This window comes from Sceloporus undulatus, chromosome 2 (genome assembly GCF_019175285.1).
Source record: "Sceloporus undulatus isolate JIND9_A2432 ecotype Alabama chromosome 2, SceUnd_v1.1, whole genome shotgun sequence".
NCBI lineage: Eukaryota > Metazoa > Chordata > Lepidosauria > Squamata > Phrynosomatidae > Sceloporus > Sceloporus undulatus.
The window spans coordinates 229,687,281-229,709,817 of record NC_056523.1 but is presented as its reverse complement, the minus strand read 5'-3'; the positions used below and the strand labels follow the sequence as shown (position 1 = coordinate 229,709,817).

At 44.2% G+C, this 22,537-nt stretch overlaps 1 protein-coding gene and 1 non-coding gene across 9 annotated transcripts in view; both read left to right on the top strand.

Moving 5' to 3' along the window:
- Positions 1–15,633: 15,633 nt before the first annotated feature.
- The window catches only part of RIMKLB (ribosomal modification protein rimK like family member B), a 50,137-nt gene continuing 43,233 nt past the window's right edge, over positions 15,634–22,537 (top strand). For 4 of the 8 annotated variants that reach the window (XR_006102015.1, XR_006102014.1, XR_006102013.1 and 1 more), the window contains exons 1-3: positions 16,005–16,441; positions 16,915–17,004; positions 18,801–19,196. The gene's annotated coding sequence lies outside the window, so the exon portion shown is untranslated. Of the gene's footprint in view, positions 15,653–16,002; positions 16,442–16,914; positions 17,005–18,800; positions 19,197–22,537 lie in introns of those variants that run through there. The other 4 variants (XM_042450182.1, XM_042450183.1, XM_042450184.1 and 1 more) reach the window with 4 other exon arrangements.
- On the top strand, positions 21,654–21,772 carry LOC121924462. Its single transcript, XR_006102606.1, has one exon. It is a non-coding gene; the product is annotated as a 5S ribosomal RNA (ribosomal RNA).

The following is a 22,537-nucleotide window of genomic DNA, read 5'->3' as shown; positions in this document are numbered from 1 at the left end:
AGTACTGGGAATGGGGGGGGGTAGGGCTAGGGTTTCATTTTTTTTAACTCTATTGTAATTTGATATATTTTACTGTTGTAACCCCCCTGGATTCTTCGTGATTGGGCGGGCTAGAAATAAATCATCATCATCATCATCATCATCATCATCATTATTATTATTATTAGCAACTTTGAGATTCACTGTGTGAAAGCCATTGTAGGTTAAGCTTTTTGTACTATTGGTCTGCTTTCTCATATGCATGACCCCATGCATCTTTGGACATCTCATGAGATGATGTGACTCTTTGGAAAAGATGAGAATGCTTGTCAAAGTGGGAGGCAGTAGGAAAAGACAGACTCAACAAAGAAAGCCACAGTCCTGAGTTTGCAAGGCCTGAGCACATATCCATTTGTTGTACTTGAATTATGGGAGGATGGAGAACCAGGTGTGTGTGTGCCTTCAAATTGCCTATTGACTTATGGTGATCCCATGAACTTCATAGGGCTTTCTTAAGCTATCTGAGTCATTTATCCAGTCCTTGGAAAGGGATAAGAGAGACTTAACTGGTCCACCCCTTCTCAGACTACTGAGTCTGGATGACCTATTTATATCTTTATCACCATCCTGTGAACAATCATATCTAATCCTTCATCTGAACACCAGATGAGGCTTCACGTTTCTTAGTGGAGGTTTAGGCTTGCTCTATAGGCCCATACCAATTGTTGGCCAAGTTCCTTGTTAAACAAACAACCCTCATCAGTGGCATTTATGATACTTGCTTGAATTAGCACCTTTGAACCTTTTCAGTCAGTTCTAAATGTCAGTCTGGCATCATTTGTTGGAATTGTTGTTGCTCTGTGCCTCCAAGATATTTCCAACTTATGGTGACCCTAAGGCAAACCAATCATGGGGTTTTCTTGGCAAGATTTGTTCAGAGGAGGTTTGCCATTGCCTTCCCCTGAGGCTGAGAGCAGATGACTTGCCCAAAGTCACCCCATGTGTTTTTATGCTGATGTAGGAAATTGAACCTTGGTTTCCAGAGTTGTAGTCCCATGCTCAAACCACTACACCACACTGGCTATCTTCATTGGAATCAATGTTCTATTATGAAGCACTACGTGTCTTAAATTTTAATTACATTACTTTGGAACTAGAATTCACTACAGTCCTATTTGGGGAAACCCATCTGCAATATTAGCAATTTTTAAAATCTTTTTTCTTTTGTTGTTTTTTATATGATTTATGCACCTTAAATTTAAATGAAAAACGCTCTTCTGCTATGTTATTACTCACCAGTTCATCACAAATGCTACAAGGTACTTTACAGCTCAGACTTGATTCACCCTCCAGCAATTTTGTGGACTCATGAACAGTGTTCCTGTTGAAAATGAGAGAGTACTATACTCTGTAGGGTCCTCTGAGAGACAATTGTACTGTTTTGCTTATATTTACACAGTGGTCTCACAGCAGAGCAGATCTGAATTTACCAGGAAGCATGAAGCTTTTTAAAATGTCAAACAAAACTATGTATGTATAATTCCTAGCAGCCAGCCAGGCCCACAAAAATTATTAACAGAAGAGTCATTTTAAAAAATGAAAGGTGGCAATTCTAAAGCACTCTCTCACCATACTTGAGATTCTGCATCTGCTGTCTTGAGAAGACAGAAAGAGGTCTTGCTTTGATTGAGAGTTCCTGCATGGCAGGGGGTTGTACTGGATGGCCCTTGTGGTCTCTTCCAACTCTATGATTCCATGATTCTATGGTGCAGTTGTGTTCCTCAACAACTTTGACTAAGAGACATCTGTTGTTGCTGTAATGGGCTTCCAAGCAAACTCCAACTTATGGTGACCCTTTCATGGGGCATTCTGGGCAAGATTTGTTAGCAGGAGCTGCCATCGCTTTCCTCTGTGTGATTTCCCCAAAGTCACCCAGAGGGTCTCTGTAGCTGGACAAGAATCTGAATCATCCTGAGCACAAAATGCTGTTTGAAAACACGGAAGTTCTGGACCATGCCAACAACTATCAGGTCAGAATGCACAGGGAAGCCATTGAAATTAACAAACATTTGGACAACTTCAACAGGAAAGAGGAAACCCTTAAAGTAAACAAAGTTTGGCTACCAGTCTTGCAAAACTGCAAAATCAGCACTCAACAAATGCAAATGAGAAATCTCCCTTGGGTCAGGGGCTTCCCCAGCAGACAACGATCACCAATTAGCAGACACTAATCCTCTTTTGCATATCCTCCCACCCTGAGGCCCTGCCATCAACAACAGAACAATGCACAGATTAACATGGGAATCATTCCTCCTTACCCAGGGTCACACAGTATATATATACCCACTCTCTTCCAGGTCAGCATTCTCTGAAGATGCTGGCGAAACATCAGGAAGAAACTCTTCTAGAACATGGTTACATAGCCCGAAAAACCCACAAAAAAATATAACAATCTGAACCCTTTTCTCCAGTTCAACACTCAAACCACACTACACTGTCTACCTTCTAAAAGGCATTGTGTTGTTGTTGCTGTGTGTCTTCAAGTTGTTTCTGTGAGGGTTTTCCAGGGCTGAGGATGTGCAAATTGCCCATGGCCATGTATTGGGTTTCAAACCCTGATCTCCAGAATCATAGTCCAATGCTCAAACCACTATGTCATGCTGGCTTTTCTAAGAGGCATTGTTCTTCTTGTTGTTGTGTGCCTTGAAGTGGTTTCTGACTTATGGTGACTCTATCATGAAGTTATCTTGGCAGGTTTTGTTCAGAGGAATTGAATCCTGATCTTCAGAGTTGTAGCCCTACACTCAAACCACCATGTTATGATGGCTTCTCCTAAGAGGTATCAGGGTGACCAGAAGTCCTCCTTTTCCATGGCAATTTACATTTTAAACTGTGTTTTGTTCTATCCTCCCCATCATAACATCTTTACTAAGGACTGTAACAACGGCCTGTTACAGACTGCCAAAATAAAGTTGCTTCGGGTCTCTTTGGAGGTATGCTGTTTAAATGATGCATGCACCCTAAGAATCCGGACCACCGCACTCCGATTTCCCATCAGTAGAAGGTAGTAAAGTTTGTAACCCTGCCAAGAGGGCAGATGGGGAGATAGGGCTCTTCCTTCCCATCTCTGGCCCCAATGGCACCAGGACCCTATGCAGGTGTGGAAGAGGCCCACTGCAGTCTGGGAAACACATGGGTGGTGTCGCCAGGGCTCCTACCACAGTCCCTTTGAATTCTTATATTGGAGATGGTGTGGAAAAAAGTGGAGGACTCCTCCTCTGGCGTGTACAGCTGGCCATCTGGGCTACATAGCTGTAAGGGAAAGCTAGACAGGACCAAGCAGGGGGGAGCGCTTTGCAAACTTTAAAATTTGTCTTTCTTTGGTTTGCCACAGAGCACACACAAGGAAGGCAGAAAAGGGCTTCATGCCCTTGCCAGAGGCGCATGGCCTCGCGCTCCCCAACTTGCTGAAACAGGCTGGATGGCCACTGTAGGGCGGGTAGGCTTTGGATGGAGAGTTCCTGCAGGGCAGAGGGGTTGGACTGGATGGTCTTTTGACCAATCTAGGATTCTAAGATCAGTGGTGTATTAGGGTTGCTTGTCTATGAAGTTTCTACCTTTGGGTCACACAACCTAGGATAATGGCCAGGTGGGGGATGCCTAAAGCAGCCCTTCATCAGCCTGAAAGTGTCTGTCTGTGGCCCCAAAGAAAGCTTCTCTTCATCAGCAATGTCACAGCAGCACAAAGTCAGCCCTCATAAAAGAAAGTTGAACGCATGCACAAAAGGCCAACTTGTTTTTGGAACTGCTTTGGGGCAACCTCCACCTTAATCTAGAGATGGTTTAAATGTAAATCCACTGAGAGCATACAGCTCTTCCATCAGTTTAGTGATTCCTAAGGTAAACTGGCCATTCAGCATTTGTGTGTACATATTTAATTGACTAAATTTGCCAGGAAATATGGAAGACAAAACCAGTGGCCCACAGAATGGAAATGGATTTACAGTATATACATCATCATCTCCCAAAAATGGGACTCACTAGAGATTGCAGCAACTGGGCTGCAGGCTGCGTTCAGGAAGAGATAAAATCACAAACATACGTTGGGATAATGAGCACACCAGGGAATTCCAGAAGAATATAGTCTATATTATACACTTAAAAGCCTGTTTATAGTCATGAAAGGATATAGATTGCACTTAAAGAGCTGGGTGTGCCCAATACATTTGGATTGTCTTGATTCGCAATCTATATTCAGGGACATACGGTTAGAACAGAATACAGAGAAACAGAGTGGTTCCCAATTGGAAAGATGTTAGTAGACAAGGATGCATCTCATCACCCTATTGCCTCAGTTTAATATGCAAAAAATATCATACTAAATTCAGAGTAAAGATAAGGAAGGAAGTGTCAACCAAAGATGTGCAAATGACATCATAATACTTATTATTATTATTATTATTATTATTATTATTATATTATTATTTATATAAGCACTGTAGATTTTGCACAGTGCTGTACATAAAAACAATAAATATAAAGAGTAAACCTGCCATGGCGGTGCAGAAAATAACAGACTTGGAACAGCTACTAGGGGCAAAGAAGAAAGTGTAAAGGCAGGTTTTGTTGATATATTTGGGTGATGAACCTGGCCTGTGATTCCAGCCGCGGTGCCAAATGAGTGAAGATGCCAGTTGTCTCTCCAACACAGGAACAGAGCGAAACTCCAGGCTTTCAGCTTGCTAGAACAATGCCTGGAGAAAAACAGCTGCTGAAATCAAAGAACACTCTCCAGCAGTTCACTCTTAGAGGGGCTTTATCACTTTGTTTCAAATAAACACGAGCTGAGACACTACAGTACTATACAAAACTCTTACCGACACACCACACTATAACCCCCACCCCCCCTCCAACTCCCCAATCCACCGGACAGTGGTTGTCCCTTATATACAGATTACACATGAGGCGACCACTAAGTCTAGCCTCTTCTATACAAGTTGCTATGCACCACAGACACCAATCCCTCTTGAGACTGAAGACATTTAGTCCCTGCTCAGTTTGATCTTGAGCATCCGGCGGCTGCTCTGGACTCCAGACTGTAGCCAATGTAGGCTCTGCAGCCATTGCCACATCTGAAACATTTTCACCTTCAATATACTAACAGGTTTGATGTTGAACATTGAGAAACAATTAATGACCATGGAGGATATTCACAAATTTCATTGTGGATGATGAGGACACTGAAAGAGTCAAAGAATATGGCAACCCTAAATGTAGGCCAGGTCCTGGAAAAGGCAGACATCTTGAGATGCAGGACACTGGCACAATACATGCTGGAGTGGGAACATGTCCCACAGTTTGGCAACAACCTGCTAGACCATAGAGGCAGATGAAGAGACCTGGCTCAGGTGCTTCATGGTGTTTCCTTTCCTTCAGGGTGTGCCTACATCTACCATGCCTCTTCTGCCATTGTTCCAGGATCTGTGGAGGTCATTGAGGGAGGTGACTGAGAGACCAAAAGATCTCTAAAGGTGCTTCTGCATTTAGAATTTGTTGGAGATTTCCACTGAGGATCAGGACTATTTACACATAATCCAGTTCATGTTAAACCAGACTAGCAGCATCACTAGCAGCATGGTGGCAAGAAAGCACTCCAGTGTCTCCTTAGGAGACTTTTTTTTATCTCTTGGCATTTTTATTTTATTTTATTGCCTTGTGGGAATTAGCAGGAACTGCACCTGAGCATTACCGCCGGTGCATCTCTTATTCATTCCAGTGACATGTGTACACAGGGACCGCTTCCTAATGTGTGCTCTGTGAATCAGTTTCCTGTTCTTGCCACCCTTCACAGTGCCTCCAATGTGCCATCTGAAATTAACATTCCATTTTATCTTCTCAAATTAAATTGGAGGGGAGAGCCTTGGAGCAAGGTTACTGCAACCCGGCCCATCGACACATATTCCCTGAGCAAATTAAGAAACAGAGGTGCTGGGGCTAAGATTGAAGCTATAAGAGATGCTTCCAGACAGAGGAGTTTTTGAATGTCTGGAATGTTACACAGGTTGGTCAAAGTCTGACTCTCTTGTCAGCAGTCCAGTCTGTTCCATTGCCTTGCTACATATTCATACAATTGCATCATTTGCAAGCACAAGGACAATTTTTAAATATTATCAAATTAAAAAAAATATTGTCTGACATAACTGGCCACATTAAAATTAGTGGCAAAAATCTTTGCTGAGTTTCACAGATGTGCATTGCCTCCTTAATTTTTTCATGGACATTGTGATTTCAAGGCTAAATTGCACAGTAGATGAAATATGTTTAAAATGCAACTAAGGGGTTCTACAGAGAGTGAAAATAACCTGGGTTGAATCTTTGCTGTTCAGGTGCATTTTGAATGCATCTGATTTAAGTTTTTGAGCGGCTGCCAAAACCCTCCACTTTACCTAGAATAATCAATATTGGTTCCCCCCCTCCATTTTTAAAATAAGATTTGCATCAATAACCAATGCCAATAGACCTGGGATTAAACTCTGCATTCTTTGAACGCTTTTCGAATACATTTGCATCACTGACTCTCATCTTTAGTTGAGCGCTGGCATGTGTGAGCCGCAGATTTCATGGAGATGCAGTTCCATAGCGTGAATAACAAACCTGGAATGCGTGAGTGAGATTATTCACATTCTCATGCTACCCCCCCCCCAAAAAACCCACGATGTCTGAATGACCCCATATGGAGCATGCTGCTGAGCTGCCTTTCCAACCCCACTTAAATATAAATATGGGTCCTGCTCTGTATGGAGAATGCCATATGCAGTTGGGGATGTTTCAACCTTTAGTCCCCAGCTGCTTTCTCCCAAATTTGCTCTTCCTTTGTGTTTTGTACCTGAACTGACTGTATGGCCCTTTCTTTCTGCTGGTGCCTCCCCATAAATAGAAACATGTTTTAAGGGAGAAAATATCACAGACTTGGAACAATTACTAAAGAATGTGAAAGATGAAAGTGCAAAGGCAGGCTTAATGCTAAAGAAAACAAAAATAATGATTATGGAAGAAATACATAAATTCTGCCAAACAGTGCAAATCAAAACAGTAAAAAAAAAAAGTTCCTGTACCTTGGATCAAACATCAATCAGAACGGAGGCTGCAGTCAAGAAATCAGAAGAAGACTAGGAATGGGAAGGTCAGTGATGAAAGAACTAGGTAAGATCCTAAAGAGTAAAGGTGTACAACTGAGCACTAAAGTTAGAATTGTCCAAGCCATAGTATTCTCCATCACCATGTAAGGATGTGAGAGCCGAACAGTGAAGAAAGTGGATAGAAGAAAATCAACTCATTTGGGAATGTGGTACTGGAGAATGCTGAGAATGGTGGACAGCCAAGAAGACAAACAAATGGTTCTTTGAACAGATGAAGAAGGGAATTTCCCTGGAAACCAAAATGATCAAATTGAGGCTGTTGAACTTTGGCCGCATCATGAGAAGGCATGACTCATTGGAAAAGACAATAATGTTAGGAAAGGCTGAAGACTGTAGAAAGAGAGGAAGACAGCATACCAGATAGATTATCAGAGCAGTCACAGGCAAGGATTTACAAGGATTTGCAGATGTCTCGTCCACCGGGTTCATGAGCTGGCTCAACTCAAAGGCAGTTAACAACAAACCACAATCTGTACATCCCCCTCCTTCTTTCCTAAGGTTTAATAATGTTTAACATCCACCTCACTCCTATTTCCTATCAGTGAAGGTAGTAAAGTTTGTAACCCTGCCAAGAGGGCAGATGGGGAGATAGGCTCTTCCTTCCCATCTCTGGCCCCAATGGCACCCAGGACCCTATCAGGTGTGGAAGATCCCACTGCAGTCTGGGAAACACATGGTGGTGTCGCCAGGGCTCCTACCACAGTCCCTTTGAATTCTTATATTGAGATGGTGTGGAAAAAAGTGGAGGACTCCTCCTCTGGCATGTACAGCTGCCATCTTGGCTACATAGCTGTAAGGGAAGCTAGACAGGACCAAGCAGGGGCTGAGGCTTCCAACTTTAAAATGGTTTTCTTTGGTTGCCACAGAGCATCACACAAGGAAGGCAGAAAATGGCTTCATGCCCTTGCCAGAGGCAGCATGGCCTCTCTCCCCAACTTCTAAACAGGCTGGATGGCCATCTGTCGGGTATGCTTTGATTGAGAGTTCCTGCATGGCAGAGGGTTGGACTGGATGGTCTTTTCCAACTCTAGGATTCTAAGATCAGTGGTGTATTAGGGTTGCTGTCTATGAGATTCTACCTTTGGTCACACAACCTAGGATAATGGCAGGGGGGGATGCCTAAAGCAGCCTCCTTCATCAGCCTGAAAGTGTCTGTCTGTGGCCCCAAAGAAAACTTCTCTTCATTCAGCAATGTCACAGCAGCACAAAGTCAGCCCTCTAAAAAGAAAGTTGAACGCATGCACAAAAGGCCAACTTGTTTTTGGAACTGCTTTGGGGCAACAACCACCTTAATCTAGAGTGGTTTAAATGTAAATCCACTGAGAGCATACAGCTCTTCCATCAGTTTAGGATTCCTAAGGTAAACTGCCATTCAGCATTTGTTGTACATATTTATATGACTAAATTTGCCAGGAAATATGGAAGACAAAACAGTGGCCCACAGAATGGAAATGATTTACAGTATATACATCTCTATCTCCCAAAAATGGGACTCACTCGATTGCAGCAACTGGGCTGCAGGCTGCGTTCAGGAAGAGATAAAATCACAAACATACGTTGGATAATGGAGCACACCAGGGAATTCCAGAAGAATATAGTCTATATTATACACTTAAAAGCCTTTGTATAGGTCATGAAAGGATATAGATTGCACTTAAAGAGCTGGGTGTGCCAATACATTTGATTGTCTTGATTCGCAATCTATATTCAGGGCAATACGGTTAGAACAGAATACAGAGAAACAGAGTGGTTCCCAATTGGAAAGATAGTAGACAAGGATGCATCTCATCACCCTATTGGCTCAGTTTATATGCAAAAAATATCATACTAAATTCAGAGTAAAGATTAGAGGAAGGAATGTCAATAACCAAAGATGTGCAAATGACATCATAATACTTATTATTATTATTATTATTATTATTATTATTATTTATATAGCACTGTAGATTTGCACAGTGCTGTACATAAAAACAATAAATATAAAAGAGTAAACCTGCCTATGGCGTGCAGAAAATAACAGACTTGGAACAGCTACTAGGGGCAAAGAAGAAAGTGTAAAGGCAGGTTTTGTTGATATTTTGGGTGATGAACCTTGCCTGTGATTCCAGCCCGGTGCCAAATGGATGAAGATGCCAGTTGTCTCTCCAACACAGGAACAGAGCGAAACTCCAGGCTTTCAGCTTGCTAGAACAATGCCTGGAGAAACAGCTGCTAAATCAAAGAACCACTCTCCAGCAGTTCACTCCTTAGAGGGCTTTATCACTTTGTTTCAAATAAACACGAGCTAGACACTACTATACAAAAACTCTTACCGACACACCACACTATCTCCAAACTCCCACAATCCACCGGAACAGCGTTTTCCTTATATACAGAATTACCATGAGGCGACCACTAAGTCCAGCCTCTTCTATACAAGTTGCTATGCACCACAGACACCAATCCCTCTTGAGACTGAAGACATTTAGTCCTGCTCAGTTGATCTTGAGCATCCGGCTGCTGCTCTGGACTCCAGCTGTAGCCAATTTAGGCTTCTGCAGCCATTGCCACATCTGAACATTTTCACCTTCAATATACTAACAGGTTTGATGTTGAACATTGAGAAAACTAAATTAATGACCATGGAGGATATTCACAAATTCATTGTGGATGATGAGGACACTGAAAGAGTCAAAGGCCTGTTACAGACTGCCAAAATAAAGCTGCTTCGGGTCTCTTTGGAGATATGCTATTTAAATGATGCATGGGTCCTAAGAATCCAGAAGCTGCACCAAAAGCCACACTCCATTCCTAGCACTGGAGTGCAGCTTTGGTGCAGCTTCTGGATTCTGGACCCATGCATCATTTAAATAGCATATCTCCAAATAGACCCGAAGCAGCTTTATTTGGCAGTCTGTAACAGGCCTAGACTTCCCATATGAGTTGATCTCATCAATCATTGATCGAATGGAAACTGCAGTCAAGAAATCAGGAAAGACTAGGTCTAGGAAGAGGAGCTGTGAAAGAATTAAACAACATCCTAAAGTACAAAGATATACAATTGAACACTAAAGTGAGATTGTTTCATACATCATATCCCATTACTATGAATGGGTGTGAGAGCTGGACAGTGAAGAAAGCTGATAGAAAGAAAAATCAAACATGTGGATGTAGTTTCTGGGAAGAAACCCTACCACTAAGACTCAATCAAAGAGGACACAGCCCTATGTCTACAGGATTTGAGCAGGGTTGTAGAGATTAGCATGTCCTGGAGATTCTTCATTTACAAGTTGTCAGAGCTTGAAGTAAACTTGAGGGCAGTTAAAAACAAAAACATTAATAGATTTTAGAGAAGAATCCTCCAACTTGGTACCTTTCAAGTGTGTTGGACAACAGCTGGGGATGATAGAAGGCCTTCCAAAGTTTTGGAAGATATCAGATTGGCACAGTTGCCTTAGACTGTAAACCATACATTTGTAGCAAATACCTGAAAGATAAGTGATCATATGTTATGAGGCTCAGGGTTGTGAACAAACACAGCAACTATTTAGACTCTAAATATCCAGAGAAATAAAAGCTATGGAATAATATGCTGAATGTTAGAGCAAACTAGATGTTTTCAGAAGGTAATGAGAGCATTTTTAAATACTGAGCCAAATTAGGTGATGCTAGGAGGTAAGATACACTGTTAAATCTGAACAGATTTTGCCATGTTGTCTTCAAGGAGGGATTCCTGCCCACATTACCCCTTACCATTTGCAAAGAGTAGTAAGCCGCTGCACAATTATTAGATGCTGATGAAACAGGAAAGGTATGACCTAGTTTCAAAGGTAAAGCACAGAAGGCATTATCATCGTTTCTGTGTACATTTAGGGAGAAAGCAGAGATTCTTTTTCTTTCTTTCTTTTTTAAACCAACACAATCAAGACTATACAACTAATATGTTACAGAAATATTTCTGTATCTGGCTTGCTACATTTTCTCATACTGTGGAACAGTGATGAAATTGTTATTTCCCCCCACTGTCAGCTAGCCAAGAATGTCAGCTGCCTTAGGCACATCCATATTCCCACATAAGTAAAGGCATTTATTTGCCTAAGAAACTCTGTCTTATATTTTTGATAATTATTCTTCTACTATCCAGTCTCAGAACTGAAAAAGTACCAAATGATTCAAAGAGCCAGTTGAATGTTGTTATTAACTGCCTTTGAGTCAACATGGACTCATGGTGACCCTGTGGATAAGACATTTTCAAGCCCCAGTATGCTCCACTGCACGACGGGGTTTCAATGGTGTGCACACCCATTGGCGCACACACTGCACCACACATCGTGCACAAGCCCCATTATTTTCAATGGGGCTTGAGCATATGCACTATTTGCCTTATGCAGAGGGATCCCCCGCATAAGGCAAGGGCACACTGTATTCTGTTTTTCCATATTATGTTCTGACAGTAGTGTCCTAAGTATAGGTTTCTCAACAGGACTATCAAATGTAGCAGCACTCCCATGTCTTTAAGAGTAGCTTTTCGTGTTCTATGCAGTGAAAAGCTTTGCTATAGTCTATAAAGCAAATGCTAATTTTCTTCTGCAGTTTGTTAGCCAAAGTGCATTTTTTTCTGACTTTTGGAGTGTGTGTGAGATATTCCACATGGCCCCAGATGGACCCTGCCATGCAGTCCGCCATAATCCCCAAAGCAATTGGACATGTATGCACTACACCCAGGTAAGGTCAACCTAATGGGACCTTTTGGGAACAATTCCCTTAGGGGATTGTTCCCACTATGGTTTAAATCAGATCTTGATCCCGTTTAAATCAACATGGTTCCCAATTAATTTGAATCCCTGAAGCGGCTTTTACCCATTTTTACCCATTTAACCCTTGTCAAAAAGACGCTGGTAAAATGGAGTTTTTTTTGGGCTGAATCAATTTATTTGGAAATAAATCGATCCAGCCCAAGTGGGAACCAAATGGAATCGAATCAGATTTTAATCCACCTTGGTTCCCACTGGCAGCAGCTTTCCCGGCCATACCTCCATGCGCCATCATTAGTCCTCTGTCCTCCTGGCCTGCCTCTCTCCTTCTGCCTTGGCCTCTCCTCTGTCCTTGGTATGGCCAGAAAAAACCAAGGGAGACATGGTGGGGAAGCTACAGCTGTTGGCTCCTGCACTGATTCTTGAAACCGGTGCAAACATAGTGGGAACCATGTTGTTTGCTGAACCGGTTTCAGGAATCGGTGCACGAAGCGATTCAAGAGGTATGTGCGAATGAGGCCTAGGACTAGCACAGCAGATAGTTTGGGAGTCACTGATGGGATCATCATCACCTCCATAATCAGAAGAATGGGCGATGATTGTCTAGATGTCTCACCTGATGAGCCAGCTAACAACTTAACTCCCTTCCCATTTCCCTTGAATATTATCAGACCAGATTACCTCACCCCATATAGTCTAACACCTCTGCCCTGTGGCTAGTTTTAGCCCTTAAAACCCACTGGAAATCTCCCCTCAGTGTGCTAGTTTGGAGTTCATAGGGGCACTACCTCCCTGTGATCTCTAGCCTAGCTCCGGCACTTCCATACCGTCAAAGCTCTTGGAATGGCTGTCTCATTCTACCTCACCCAATTGGACTCCGGAAGCAAGCCCCATCTATAAAAATAATAATAATAAAAATAAAACTTTAATTGGAGACTTCTGCCTCTGCATCATTTCTTGGATCCACCATCCCCTTAGTATACAAGTGAGAGATGGTTTAGTAGGGTCCTTGTAGCCGACCCCCTCTCAGTTTGAGTTAAGTAAAATTACCCTACATAGATTTTAGCTGCATTTCCATCATATGTTTGCACTGTGGTCCCTGATGCCTCTTCCTTGCCTGAATCCTGTTTGTACCTCTGGGATTTCTCTCTCCAAATATGTAGATCTCCCCATTTATATATCAATAGCCAACACAAATACTTCACAATAAATCAATGACATGGGCACACTGATATATTCTCCAGGTGTCTGATTCCCAAGCCGATTCGTAAACAACAGCACTTTCAACTGATCTCAGAAGTGTACAAGCAGAAAGGCTGACATATTGCTACCTGAAGTGGATCCATTCCGGAGGTTATAGTATTTTGTCTATAGCAAAGCCTTTGATAGTCCTGATGAGGAATCTGTACTTAGGACAAGAAGTTACTGTTATGACAGAATATGGAGAAGCTGAATGGTTCCCAATTGGCAAAGGGGTCAAACAAGGCTGCATCCTATCACCCTATTTGTTCAACTTGTGTGCAGAAAATATCATATGAAGAATATCTGGACTCAGAAGAAGGAGAAGTGAAAGTAGGAGGAAGGAACATCAACCATCTAAGATATGCAGATGACACACCATACTACTAGTGGAAAACATCATAGACTTCGAACAGTTACTAAGGTAGTTCAAAATGCTTAATGCTTAATGCTGAAACTAAAGAAAACAAAAATAATAATCACTGAGGACCTACATAAATTCTCCCTAGACAATGAGGAAATTGAAATGGTAAAGAGTTCCCTTATCTTGAAACAAACTTTAGTCAGAATGGGAATTGCAGTAAAAAAATCCGAAGGCTAGGAATGGGAAGGGCAGCCCTGAAAGAACTAGATAAGATTTTAAAGAGTAAAAATATACAACTGAGCAGGAAAGTTAGGATTGTGCAATCCATGGTATTCCCCATCACCATGTACAGATGTGAGAGCTGGACAGTGAAGAAAGAAGATAGGAAGAAAACCAATTCATTTGAGGTGTGGTTTTGGAGAAGAGCGCTGCAGATGCCATAGATAGCCAAGAAGACGAACCAATGGGTCCTTGAACAGATAAAGCCAGAAATCTCCCTGGAAGCCCTTGGATGTCATACTTTGGCCACATCATGAGAAGGCAGGACTCAATAGTAAAGCCAATAATGCTACAAAAGGTGGAGGGATGCAGAAAGATGGATAGACACCAGATGGGTAGACTCTGTGAGGGAGGTATGAATTTTCAGGACCTAATGAGATCCAGCATGGCCTAGTGGTTGGAGTGTGGACTACAACTTTGGAGACCAGGGTTTGATCCCTGCTCTGCCAAAGGAACACATTGGGCAAGTCACGCTCTCTCAGCCTCAGGGGATGGCAATGGAAAAGCTCTTCTGGACAAATCTTGCCAAGAACTATTTACATAAATACATAAAAGTGGCCATTTAAGCACTCTTCCATGCTAGGGTCGCCATGAAACTGACACAGAGACACAAGCGCAGAGCACTGGAGGCCAGAGAGTCTTGGCGGTGTCTCACCCGCAGGGTCGCCATGGGTCCACATGAAGGCGGCTAAGAACAACAACAGCAACCAGCCCCCCCCCCCACAAAGCCTCAGCATCTGGCTGCTAAACCAGATCCCCAGGCCCCCTTCTGGCAATGAGGGAGGTCTTTAGAGTCACATTCATGGGTGTCTCATACATAGCACCAAATACTCGAAGGTTGCTTATGTGTATAATCATTTGGCGTCTTGGCGACAACAAAGGCTGCATCCACACTGGAGAAATAAGGTGGCTTGGCACCGCTTTAACTGCATTAATGGCTCAAGGGTATGGAATTCTGGGAGTTGGAGTTTGCTGTGGGGTCCAGAGCAGTGCCCACAACAAACTCCAACTCCCAGAATTCCATGCCCTTGAGCTTGACAGAGTTAAAGCAGTGCCAAACCGGGTTATTCCTCAAGTGTGGATGCAGCCTCAGGAGTGGATGGGCTCCATTAGGGAAGAGTGCTTAAATGGCCACTTTTATGTATTTATGTAAATTATATGTATATTGTATATTATACAGTATGTATTTATGTACATTTTTTGTCTTGTTTATTTTTTGAGAGGCAGTAAGTTCGTTAAAAGAAAGGAAAAAAATTCCCCGATAGAGGCTGGGGATTATTTGACTCTCGCTGAGGCGAAAGAACGGCCACGGTGTGCCTATCGGGGAGGGGATGGGAAGGGGCGCGAGACGGGCGAACGGCCGTTGCTCGACGGCTCCTCGCGCACGCGCGTTCCCCCTCCCCTCCCCCTCTCTTCTTTCCCCTTTTGCTATTGGAGTCGCTTGTGAAGAGAGAAAAAGAGAGAACCCCCCCTCCCCACCGCCCGTCCGCGCGCGCTGCTCCTTGGACCTGATTGGCTGGAGGAAAGAGGAAGGGGGTGAGTGAGGGAGGGGGGCTTCGAGTCTGGGAGCGCGCGAGCACTGGGAGAAAAAAGAGGGGGCGGGGCCTTTTCCTTCCCCTCATCCCTGGTTGGTTGGTTGTCGCGCGCGAGCGCTGGGAGGAGGAGGAGGGGGCGTGGCCTTCTCCTTTTCATCCCTGAGACTCTCTGTCTGTGTCGTTGGTGCGCGCGAGCGCTAGGAGGAGGAGGGGGCGGGGTCTTCACCTTCTTCTCCCCAACCCTGAGACTCCGCTCGCTTCATTGGTGCGCGCGACCGAGCGCACGCGAGAAGGAGGAGGAGGAGGAGGGATAGGAGGAGGCGGGTCCGTCGACTTCTCTCTCTCATCCCTGAGTTTTTTTTTTTTGTTTGATTAGTTGGCGCGCGCCAGCGAGCGCAAGCAGGAATAGGAAGGGGCGGGGCCTTCACCTTGCCCTCATCCCTGAGGCTCGCGGTGTGGTTAGTTGGCGCGCGCGCCAGCACGATAAGGGGGCGGGGCCTTCTCCTTTTCGTCCCTGAGACTGTTCTGCTTGTTTAGTTGTCACGCCCGAGCGCCAGGAGGAGGGGGAGGGGGAGGAACAAGAGGGGGCGGGACCTTCCCTAAATCTCCTCATTCCTGAGGCACTCCTTGCCTGGTTGGCGCGCGAGAGCGAGCGCGAGGAGGAGGAGGAGGAGGAGGGATAAGAAGGGGGCGTGGCCTTTGCCTCATCCCTGAGACGCTCTCCGTCTGATTCGTTGGCGCGCGCGTGCGAGAAAGAGAGAGAGCGCGAGCCAGCAGCAGCACACTTCCCTCGCGGACCAGCCGCGCGTGCGCACACTCGTTCGCGCGCGCGCCCCTGCCGCGCCTTGTGAGGCTCTCCTCTTCCTCGCTCGCTCGCTCGCATCTTCTCCAGCCAGTCAGTCAGTCCGGTCTGTCGGGAGGCATCGTCGTCTCTTTCTCTGGAGCAAGGACTAGGAGGACTAATAAAAAGGGGGGGGAGGCGGAGGAGGAGGCTCGCTCTGCGGAACAGCCTCGGGGCTGCCTCCCTCCCTCCCTCGCCCCTGCCTCTCGTCTGGGGGGGTCCCTCCGAGGTCGCCCCCCGTCCTCCCTCCTCCATTCCGACCCCTCCATCGGGTACCTCAGGCTTGAACGTATTTTTACTATTAAGTCCCTTTTTTGTGAGGAGGGGCGGGGAGGGGGTCGCCTCCCCTTCACGATTATTGTTTTTACATCGCCATTTGTACCCATTCTTCTGGTATAAAGAGCGCCTGCAAGCAAAAAGAAGGGATACTATATATATATATACACACACACACACACACACACATATATATATATATATATAGTGTGTGTGTGTATATATATATATATATATATATATATATAGTTTCAAATAAAGAGGGGTCTGCGATTGACCCTCCCTCCCTTGCAGAGCAGCTTTTAAAGGGCGCTCCCCCTCCCCCAGCCTTGCCTTTCCCGCCACCCTATTTGCCTCTCCTGCTTTTATTAATATTATAATTATTAATATTATTATAATACTGTATTACTATTATTATTACATTATAATATTAATACCTGGTACTTTTATTAATAATTTACCTACAAAGAGGGAGAGAGAGAGAGAGAGAGACACTCCGCCATCTCAAGAAGAAGAAGAAGAAGAGGAGGAGGAAAAGGAGACAAAAAGCAGCAACCAGGTTAGTGGACCGTATTTTAAAAACAAAAAGAGGTTGGGGTCTTTTTTGCCTCCCCCGTTTTCTTCTTTCTTTCTTTCATCCTTTCTTTCTTTACACTCCACCCTTCAGCCCTAAAGGCTGTCAGAGAGGCTTGCAATTATTACTATTTCTAATTAGACATTTACCTAAACGCTGGTGCCCACTTTGGTACATATATCATCTGCAAAAGGCAGCTGCCGCCTTCTAAAAGGGGGTTTTGTGTGTGTCTCTCTGCGTGGCGACGACGACGTGCCGAAGCTGTGTCTCTTGCGTGTGGGGGAAGAAGCATTTCCAGCTCTTTCTGCCACGCGTGGTCTTAAAACAAAGCCCTCCCTCCCTCTTCTTCCTCCTCCTCCTCCTCGACTGTGTTATTTCCTTTCTTAAAATGTTACTATTGTAGTTGTGTGTTTTTCCCCCTTTTAAAAAACAGGGTGCCGTCTGCCTACGGTTGAGGAATGCCGCAGCCTCCTTGCGAGGTCTTCTGTTAAAGATCACGCTTTGTTGTAATTAAACCCCTGACTTGTCAGCAAGGAATGTCTTGAAGCAATGACTTTTCTCTTCAGAGATTGCAGTTGGTTTCTTTTATCCTTCAGAGCACAGGAAGGGGGGTGTCTGATTTTTAGGCTGCATCCACACTGCAGAAATAATCCGGTTTGACCCCACTTTAACTGCCCTGGCTCAATGCTAGGGAATTCTGAGAACTGGAACCTGGGAACTGTAGTTCTTTGTGGGTTTTTCAGGCTATGCGGCCATGTTCTGGAAGAGTTTCTTCCTGACGTTTCTTTCTCTGAAGATGCCAGCCACAGATGCTGGCGAAACGTCAGGAAGAAACTCTTCCAGAACATGGCCGCATACCCTGAAAAACCCACAAAAAGCTATGGATGCCGGCCATGAAGGCCTTTGACTTCACACTGGGAACTGTAGTTTGCTGTGGCAGCAGAACTCTGACAGAGAGGGCTACATCATCTCACAGAACTACAACTCCCATAATTCCCTAGCATTTAGCACTGCAGATGCTCAACCTAAGGTCCAGAACACAATGCAGAAATAATCCAGTTTGACACCGCTTTAAACTGCCCTGGCTCAATGCTAGGGAATTCTGAGAACTATAGTTTTGAGATACATTTAGCCTTCTCTGTCAGAGAAGGTGCCACAGCAAACTACAATTCCCATGATTCCCTAGCAATGAGACAGGACAGTTAAAGCAGTCTCAAACTGGGTTGTTTCTGCAGTATGGTTTGGACCTGAATCAGACATTCCCTCCTCCCCCCAAATTCATTTTCCTATTATGTTTGTTTCTAGATCTATAAAAGTTGTATTTAGCCTGCCTCTGCACTGCAGAAATTATCCAGTTTGACCCCTTTTTAACTGTCATGGCTCCATATAACTGCATGGCTGCATCTGCACTGTAAAAATAATGCAGTTTGAGGCTACTTTGGCTGCATCCACATGCAGAAATAATCCAATTTGACATCACACGTTAACTGCCATGTCCCAATGCTATGAAATTCTGGGAATTGCAGTTTTCTGAGAGATTTAGCTGCCTCTGTGAGAGAGGTCTGGTGCCGCAACAAACTACAGTTCCCAGAATTCTGCAGCATGGAGCCATGGTAGTCAAAGCAGGTCAAACTGGATTATTTCTGCAGTGCAGAGGCAGCCTTAGGCTAGTTTCTTTCCCCTTTGAGGTTGCCTTAGGTGTCGGATGCCCAATTGCCTTAGAACTTGCCTTAGTAAGGCTTAATCTAACCTGGATTTTCTTTTTGTTTCCACCCTCTTAGGTATTGGTGATGCCAGGTGCAGCCTTTGCAGAGGTCCAGTCCTGAAGGAGCAAAAACACATGCCATTTCCCCTACTCTGAATTTTCTGTGCTTCAGATATTCCTTGTTCTATCATCCCTTCCTTGGAAAGAGCAAAAACAATAATCTCCCTCACCAGATTACTTCAGTCTCCTAGGTATCTGTGTTGGCCCTTGGTCAATTGGGGTACCAGAAGAATACAGTTCACATGCCACCTTCCTTCTTCTGGAGTCTCTGCGGCCAGACCACTCTGGAAGACCCAGAAGGTGCGGAGAGGACTTGAGGATTCGTGAAGGGGGTCAAAGAGAGCGCTCCAGAAATACCTCTCACCCCAGAGGGATCGAAGCATCACACTTGCTTTCCCCAGCTCCAAGTGTGGTATGTTACAATGATATTAATCACAGACGCTATGCATTTCCACTGCCCTAGTGAAGACACATGGCTAGAGATTGTGAGACTAAATGAGAGGAACATAGGGGGATATGTGTATTCTTGTGTGTGTATATAAGATGCGCATTTGTGATTCCTTTATGCTATCAGTTTAGGATTAAGGGTTGTACAGCAGGCCCTTCCCTTATGCTGGGATCTGTTCCAGATGCCCCATGTAAGGGGAAATATGCACATGTTTATGCCCCATTGCAAACAATGGGGTGTGTGCTTGCAGCATGGGGGTAGCCATTTCTTTAATCATTGTGTGGCTTCAGCGTAATCTCAAGGCCATGTATACTGCTCCTGCATATGGTGCGGACATACTGTAGATGTATATAGATACATAAAATAGCTTGCACTTACAATATGGGCACCTCAGCAAAAAGAATGAAGATTTACTGGGTGTGGAGTGATTTTTCTTTATAGCTTACAAGGAAAAGGGGACTGAGATGGCCTTAGTTGCTTAGGGGACATTGTGGTAATGTAGCCTGAAGGGGTGGAGAGAGTCAGATGGGTTTACACCTACAGACCTGGCAATACAACAGAGAAGTGACATGAAGGTTAAGGAGTGTTTTGCATTTCTGCAGTGGGCCAGCTGGGTAGCTGAAATATTTCTTCCTTGCCAGACTGTGGCGTCCTTTGCGAATACAAAGGGAAACGACTGAGAGAAGCGTGATTCTTTCAAAGAAGTTGCAGTTGCATCACCTGGGTGCAGTGGTTTTTCTGTCATGGGGTGCAGAGAGAAGAAGTGGATCGACTATGCGGTTATTCAGGCTGTCTTGCTCATGTTATTTTGAAGTCCGTGTTTAACAACACTGAACCTATCCTTGCTTACTGAAGATAAAACTAAAAATTCAAATGGTAACGTAATTTAAGGTGTGGTTTGGGATATAAATACTGCACTTTAGTTTATTCTCCTGGATTGCGAGGCAAGAACAAAACATAGTACTGTGTGCTGGTTTAGATGAAATGGTACACCGTGTTTTGTATTGAACTAAGAATGGAGAAAGGCAGTACTGTGCAAGCAGACATAAGAAAATGTAAGGGTGGAGCTAGACTTGTGCATGTAATGTTAAGCTGTGCTGAGATGCTACATCTGAATTGGCTCACTATGTGATCTCTTTTCCAGGGTTATACAGATTCTCTACTCATACTCTCCACCTTTGAATTTTGTAATGTTCCAAGTGGTTTTAGCTAAACATGTTTACAACTGGGGCATGATTTTAACGAATTCCATAATGTGGCAACTGACTATTTTGTCGTCTTCCTGTTGCACGTTGGAATCAGTCAGGGTTCCTTTTATCCTCTGTCACAGATGAAGGATTCCACAGTTTCCAAGTGCTATTTCACTTGGCTAAAAGGTCTTGTGACTTTAAAATTCCAAACTAGTGAGAAAGATTATTATCAAAAGGAGTGCAAACCCAAGTATTATGTCATAGTAAAATTGTACTGAAAAGATACATTTTTATAAGGTATTCTGAAGGATGCTGTCTACTCCATTGCATCATACCAAGAAACAGAGTCCTGGATCAGGGATGTGTACTATGCAAATTAAGGCTTGTGATCCTGAGATAAAGACTGGTTCAATACTTCCATTGGGTGGGATCCATTGAGATAGATTCTTTGGGATAAGTTGCAATGTCACAGTTAATAATAATAATAATAATAATAATAATAGGATTTATTTATATGCCGCCCAATCACTGGGAATCCTGATGGCTTACAACAGAGGGGCTACTAGACGTTCCCTGCCCTCAGGCTTACAATCTAAAAAGACACCACACAAAAGGAGAAGGGAATGGTGAGGGAGGAGGGGATCAGGTCCAGCAGTTCTTCTCTCCTTCTGAGGTCTGGACCTAGGCAGATGGACCGTAGGGAGGGCTCTTCTTCTTAAATAATAATAATAGTAATAATAATAGAATTTATTTATATGCCGCCCAATCACTGGGAATCCTTCCAACTCTATGATTCTAACAACCGACAAACAACATCAGTTAAAACACATCAGTTAAAGCACGCATCAGTTTAAAAGGACAGAGAAGATATACACGTACTAAAATGATCCACATTTAAAATTCATCAGTTAAAATTCATAATTTAAGGAGATGCACTGGGCAGGTTTTCCCCTTGTTCCACTGGTGTCCCCATGTTCATCCCTTTTTTGAGGACGGGTTACACTTGTTATGTGCTAGAACCCCAAGCTTTGCTTTCTGCTCCCAGCTTTAATCTCTTGGCATCTCCAGTTAGATGACTTGGGCAAAAGGTGAAGGCATGATATCTGCCTGTCTCTCTGGAGAGCTGTTGCTAGTTGAATTACAGCTTGGAGATGAAGCAGTCCCAGGTATAAGGCAGCTTCCTCTGGTCCGTTGTTCTTTACAGTGGGAACAAATAAAGCACTGCACTTGAGCCTACGGCCATACCACCCTGAACACGCCCGATCTCGTCTGATCTCGGAAGCTAAGCAGGGTTGGGCCTGGTTAGTACCTGGATGGGAGACCACCTGGGAATACCGGGTGCTGTAGGCTTTAAAAAAAAAAAGCACTGCACTTGAGAATATTGTAAAGACAAACCCTATCTACATAATCTTGACAATTGGTTGGGCTTCCACCCATGGGAGCCCCATTATGAGTATACTCTGTGTGCACAGACCCATTCATTGTACAGTGCGCCCTTGCCTTACACAGGGATCTGTTCCAGACCCCGCCGCATAAGGCAAGTTCTACATGTGCTTGAGCCCCATTGAAACTAATGGGGCTCGTGCACGTGTCACAGTGCAGCCATTTCCTCTTCATTGTGCAGCTTTCAGCGTAAGCTCGTTTATGATGCAGGCACACTGTACAATTTCAAGAGGATATCACAGGGCCTCGTACTACGATTGGTATAATGATGGATTTTCTGTTAGTACCCTGCTGTTTCCAGTACCAGCTACCTCAGGATGTCTTACAGTTTTAAACCCCATTGCTAAACTTGATAAGGTGAGTAGTGGTATATAAGACACCAGTATAGTGGTGGATGGGGCCCATTCTGGTTGGTGGAGTGTGGAAGGCATCAGCCAGTGGTCAGTAGAGTCATGGCTGGCAACCAGAGGCATGGGCACCAGGCAGATCTGGGGCAAAGTAGGTATTCATATGGTCATGCACAAACACACACAGGCAGGCATTTACATACTCCCCTTAGGAGTGGTGCGGAAGGCATCAGCCAGTGGTCAGTAGAGTCATGGCTGGCAACCGGAGGCATGGGCACCAGGCAGATCTGGGGCAAAGTAGGTATTCATATGGTCATGCACAAAC